Source organism: Medicago truncatula, chromosome 3 (assembly GCF_003473485.1).
Source record: "Medicago truncatula cultivar Jemalong A17 chromosome 3, MtrunA17r5.0-ANR, whole genome shotgun sequence".
In the NCBI taxonomy this organism is placed as follows: Eukaryota; Viridiplantae; Streptophyta; class Magnoliopsida; order Fabales; family Fabaceae; genus Medicago; species Medicago truncatula.
The window spans coordinates 9,189,682-9,195,681 of record NC_053044.1 but is presented as its reverse complement, the minus strand read 5'-3'; positions in this window follow the sequence as shown (position 1 = coordinate 9,195,681).

The following is a 6,000-nucleotide window of genomic DNA, read 5'->3' as shown; positions in this document are numbered from 1 at the left end:
TTGAGTAATTGTGTAGATATGTATTTTAAGGAGTACGTTCTAACTTTTGTGGTAAATTGACCTTTAAAAGTCTTCAGAGTAAAAGTGGTATAAGTTTGTGTGGGGAGAAAAGACTTGAAAAAAAAAGTGACCGTAAAGAAACCGGTAATGGTTGGTCACAAAGACATTAAAATGATCAAATGCCTAAAACTACGTTGATTATCAAGAGGGTCGGAAGCAAATATATTTATAGGGGTACATCATTGACTCTGGGGTCAGGAGCTGCCCTACCTAACTTCCCACATGAAGATGGTGTCATCCTGAAAACAAAAAGTAGCTTCTGTAGTTCCTTCTTACAAAAAAAAAATGTCAATTGATCCAATGATCAAATAATTCCCATCTCTCTTATATGAAATGAAGAAAGGACTTTTCTCGGTTGGTTTAGTGTTAAGGTTACAACCTGTTTCCTCATAATATCTCTTACACAGGAGCAAGAAAAGGGATGGACTACACACACACACACACTCACTTAAGACTTGTTGTTGGGTTGAATAGGTTCATAAGAAATGCTTGAAGTTCTGATTAGTGTACTACTAGAACAAAACCTTGGAGGAGACATGAGTTTTAATAATGTTGTCATATGTTAAATCTTGTTTATGCTGCTATTGTTTATGCTTTTTGTTTGAGGACAAGCAAAGATTCAAGTATGGGGGAGTTTGATGAGTCATAAATTAGTGTTTTTTATATATTATTTGAGTCTGTTTTAATTTGATTTTATTTCGTTTTTAGAAATATTTTACTTCAATTGCAAGTTATTATATTTCAGGAACAAATATTTGAAAGATTGTGTCCTGGAGCAAAAGAAAGGTGATTTGGAGCTGATTCGGGCCAAAAATATGAAGTTTCTGTTCAAAAATATAGACACGGCCCCTGCCTTGAAGACACAACCTGTGCCTCCAACAATTCAAAGCCAAATAAACAATCAAAGAGCTTGGCACGGCCCGTGCCTCCAGCCACACGGTCGTTCCACCACTCTAGACAGCCTTTTGCTACTTCGACAAGCTACCTATTTAGTTTACTTCTGACCTAAAGCATGTGGTTTCTTGTGGAACATTTTATTGATGTATTTCTTGGGGCTTAAGTAGTTGTAGACTATAAATAGAGTAGCTAGAAAACATATTGAATCATCTTTTGTTCTTGGAAATAATAAGTGACAATTGTTTCTTTGAATAAAAGTTCACCTTTATTTTATTGTTATTTTATGTTCTTCTTCTTCTTCTTCTCTTCTATGTTTACAATGAACATGAGTGAGTAGACTCTTCTTGTCTTGGGATTGTTGGATGAGTCTAATGACCTAATCCCTATCAAACCAAGCCTCGAACCCTAATTTTATGTAAATCTATTTTCTAATCTATTTCACCGTTTTTATAATGAATTAACAAGTATCAAATTCATAAAGCGACAGCGAAGGGTTAGTACTTGTTAATTCATAATCACAAATATCAAGCGAAGTATCGAAAGATGAAGTTTTAATATTGGAACAAGTAAATTAGACAAGGATTGTGAAACATGAGAATAGTCTAGCAAACCTTGAGACAATATAGTTTAGTTCTTAAAGGATTTCAATAGCTTCAACCATGAGAATAAGTGTGGTTGTTAGAGAAACACACTCACTGAAACCGAAAGGAGATGTGATAGGCCAAAGAGAAACTTGTCTTTAGAAAATAGGTCCAACATAAAGTTCTAGGTTTAGGGTTTGGTTTGTGAAGGATTTGTCACCATGACGAACCAATAATCCAAAGGCGCTTTTTATTATTATATTTTCTTTTAAAACAAAATACAAAACCTTTCAACTTGAATTCTTATTTAATCCTTATTGAAAGTTAATTGAATTCATAACTCTATGTCTGAACGATATGTTTTATTACTACATCAATAAACCGTACACTTGCGGGTTTACTACATCACCAAGCAGGAAAATTTGAACTGTTCAGCTTGAGGGATCCGTGTTGTTTAGAGCAATGACAGTGTTTGCATTTGAGTTGATTTGGATTTCAGATGTGGTCGAGGAAGACATGGTGTTTTGGATCAAGAAATGTTTTAAGTAGAGAAGGTTGATGCCATATAGAGGTAATATAAATGATATTGTTTTGCATTGATTCTTTACGGTAACACATTACATACATATATAGTCAAAGAGGCAATAAATGGAAATACTGAACAGGTCTAATTTGAAAAGTACAATTACATATGGTCTTGCATTGATATTGTATATTTGTAACATTGCAATTAATCATTGAGGATCGAAAAATTACTTCAATCTCTCTCTCACTTTATGAACCCCTACTAATGGCTTCTTCTAAGGAAGACAATCAAGCTTCATTTGGAACAAAGAGAACTTGAAATGATGTGGATTGGACTTTCACAAGTTGTGGGAACTTAAAAATTTCATTTAGAGTCGTTTGCCATCGAAGACATTGTGATGCTTCAAGACCATATGTAATTTTACTTTTCAAAATAATGAGCTCATATAAAAATAATCATCATCGAAGAAATAATAGAGTGTGATTATTTCAATATGGGCTCATTACTTGGGTTGACAGAGTTACATACGATTTTGAAGCAATACAAATGTCTTCAACAGAAAACAATTCTAAAAGAAAAACTTAAGTTTCCACAAGTTGTGCAAGTCCAGTTTGCATCCTTACATGAAACATCATTTTGAGATCCCTTTTTTCGAAATGAATGTCGATTAACATTCTTGGAAAAATCCATTATTAAGGTTCACGAAGTGAGATAGGGTGAAGTAGTCATTTCTATTTTCACATTGATCAATTGACAAGGTTATAAATAAGAAATCTTTATGGATATTTATAATCATGAATATAAAAATAAAAACCGAAATACAACATTGATATTTAGCATCTTGTTGTGTGCACTATAGATCATGCCTATGTCTCTTTATGCTACTTGTTTCCTCGTTAGACTTATCAGCAACTACTTATTCAAACCTCTTATAATAAAATGCATTATTCCTAAATATATAAGCTTTGAATATTCTTTGCATGCAGGAATTTTACAAGTGACTTCACAGAATTTGCAATAACACTTGTAAGATCATTTTGGTTAACAATTCAAATTGCATCTATATAAGATAATTGCATCAAAAAAAAAAAAAAAAACTTTTTTTGATAGAATATAGTCAAAACCTTTACTACAATACAAATCATCCATTTATATGAAAATATAGATAAAAGTAATTCATAAAGTTACAGCTAAAAATTTGTATAGAAATTAATTAAAAAAAAAATTATTGTTCACTGTTATCTTTCATGATAAAATATACAAAGTTATCTCTAAAATATAATTATGAATACAAAAAATATACTTTAAAAGTTGAGTTTTTTCTATGTACACTTTTATAGTGACAATTATTAGTAATCGCATTTAAAACATCATCAAAAGAAGTTATGCATGGTAATCTTGTTTTGTATTAAAGGTGTTGTAATAAATACCGAAACTTAGAAAAATATAAGTGAGATTTGAAAAAAAAAATTAACTAAAATGATATATATGTTGTATAGTAAACAAGTGCACTCAACAAAGGGATTTATACAATTGTGTAACTTTCTTCATAAATGAGGAGACACCTTAAAGAAAAATTTAACATAAATATGGTGAATGGTACGACCATTGTACGTTTGGGAATTAAATTCAAAATGTAACTAGTGTTTAAATATATTATCGTTCTAAACAAGAAAATGAAAACAAAAGAATTGTGAGACACAAGCATATGCAAAATCATTTAACATAATATCATGAGCCGGATTAGTCGTCCACCTTTGGTGGGTCGGAAACCTATGCGAATGTCAAAAAAAAAAAAAAGAGTGATCAAAATTATATATTTATGCATTTGAAATTTAAGAGAACGCTTACTTTGTAAATTGATAATGGTCATTTTGTATTTTGTTGATTTGAATGGATGATAAAAACATATCATTTGCTAAGGTTGTTAATCCTACCAAATTCGAGATCCTTGGGTTGATGGTGTTGACTGGACTTTGTATAGAACCCTTTCATCCGACCATTCTGGTTTTCACCTTTTAGTATATGTGTTCTTCATGTGTCACAAACCTTATTGATTGTTCAGCTTGATCAAAGTTCTTCCATGCTGACAGTTGCTTAGGCTGTCTTCTTGTGGGTCTGTTTGCTTTCATGCCATAGCCCCTTAGACTTCTTCTGGGATGAGCCCTTTGGAACTTAGCAATGGTAGGCTTCAGCCCAGGTCAGAATTGGTGCAATTGCATATGAATGTTTCTCTTTAGGCCTCCTAATACCTCTAAAGGCCTCTAATTTCATATCTGGTAGTTATCTATCAGATGTAAATTTTTCAAATCAATGTACGTATAGTATTTAACTAGCAGATGTATATTTAGGGGACCTTAAAGATATTGAGGGAACCTAAAGAGAAACATCATTTGCATATAATAGATGATAGTCATGGGATAAACATATATAACAAATATTATTTCATAACAAATGGAATGTCTAGCAGGTTATTTATATACAAACATCATGACAAATAATGTTTTTTTTTTCTCAAACATTAGTAATGAGCAACTAACAATTAATATGGTCAAATTTCCTCAAAAAAAATTAATATGGTCAAAAGAAATTAATATAGTCAACTTGTTGAATTGGTTATAAATTTATTTTATTCAATGTGAATATAGTGTAAATAGTAAATGTATAAAATGATTCAAAGTACTTGACCAAAAAAAAATCAAAGTATCTATTATGTATTTGGCTTTTAATTCAATGTAATTGTAATGAATAAGTCTTGTAATATATATTGAATAAGTTTTTTTGAAGGGATGTATCCAATAAGTTATATTTAATAATATGTTACCATAATGATATTTTTTCATAATTATCGTTGACTGAATTTTATATAATTATTTAATTTGGTCTCAAATATAAGAAACCATTCCTTTTTCATATTCATATTTTTTTTATAAGGCCAAGAGAGAGGTTAGGCATAAATAACTGATGTATCTAGTCTAATAATAGACTAAATACATCAATTATTTCATAAGTTTATAAAAAATAAAAAGTTGCTTACATTTGAGCCCAAAGGGGTACTAAACCATAAAAAAAAATAAAAAAATAAAAATTGTTAAATTTGATTCTTATATTTAAGAGATATTTTGCTTACATTTGAGACCAAAAGGAGTACTAAACCATAAAAAAATTGTTAAATTTGATTTTTATATTTAAGAGACATTTATCATTTTAATGAGGTGTAAAAATGTTTCATGAATGTTTTTTTCAGTCAAGAAATTATTTTTAAAGAAATATTCTTTTGGGCTCCCACACTATACATAATTAATACACTCTTGTTTTTTTTAAAGGGGCATAGTTTGTTGTTATTCTTAATTATATATTTTCTTTTACAAAATAACAACATTAATTCATCCAAATTTCTTGAATACATCGATTGAGAATAAAATTGTTAAAATCAAATAGGATAAATCTAAGAACAAATTCACATCATGCAAGTTAATAACATCCAACAGAAAAAAAAAAAAAAAAAAAAAAGACTGTAATTATAACAATTATAAATTGTCAGACATGCTCATGTCTCCATATCTATAACATTGAAGACGTCTAAAGCATTGTTTAATCTGCATGAATTAAACATAATTTATCGATCTGAACTGAATAAACACCGCAACAGGACGGGAAAGCAAAATAATATTGTGACACCCTTACCACGTACATATTTATAAATAGATAAAACTAAAAATAAGTTCTTTTATTGAAAAGTAAAAACATGAGTTTCAAAATATCGCTTCTCATGAGTTAAGAGTATCACATTTAAAATTACTTTTAGTCCAACAACCAAAGAAATATTTTGAAAATAAACTTTAAACTTTATAGTAAAATATGGAACAAGGTAATTAAATAGAACTTTCGACCAATACAGAGCCATATCATATGTCCAAGTATAAACTAATCCAA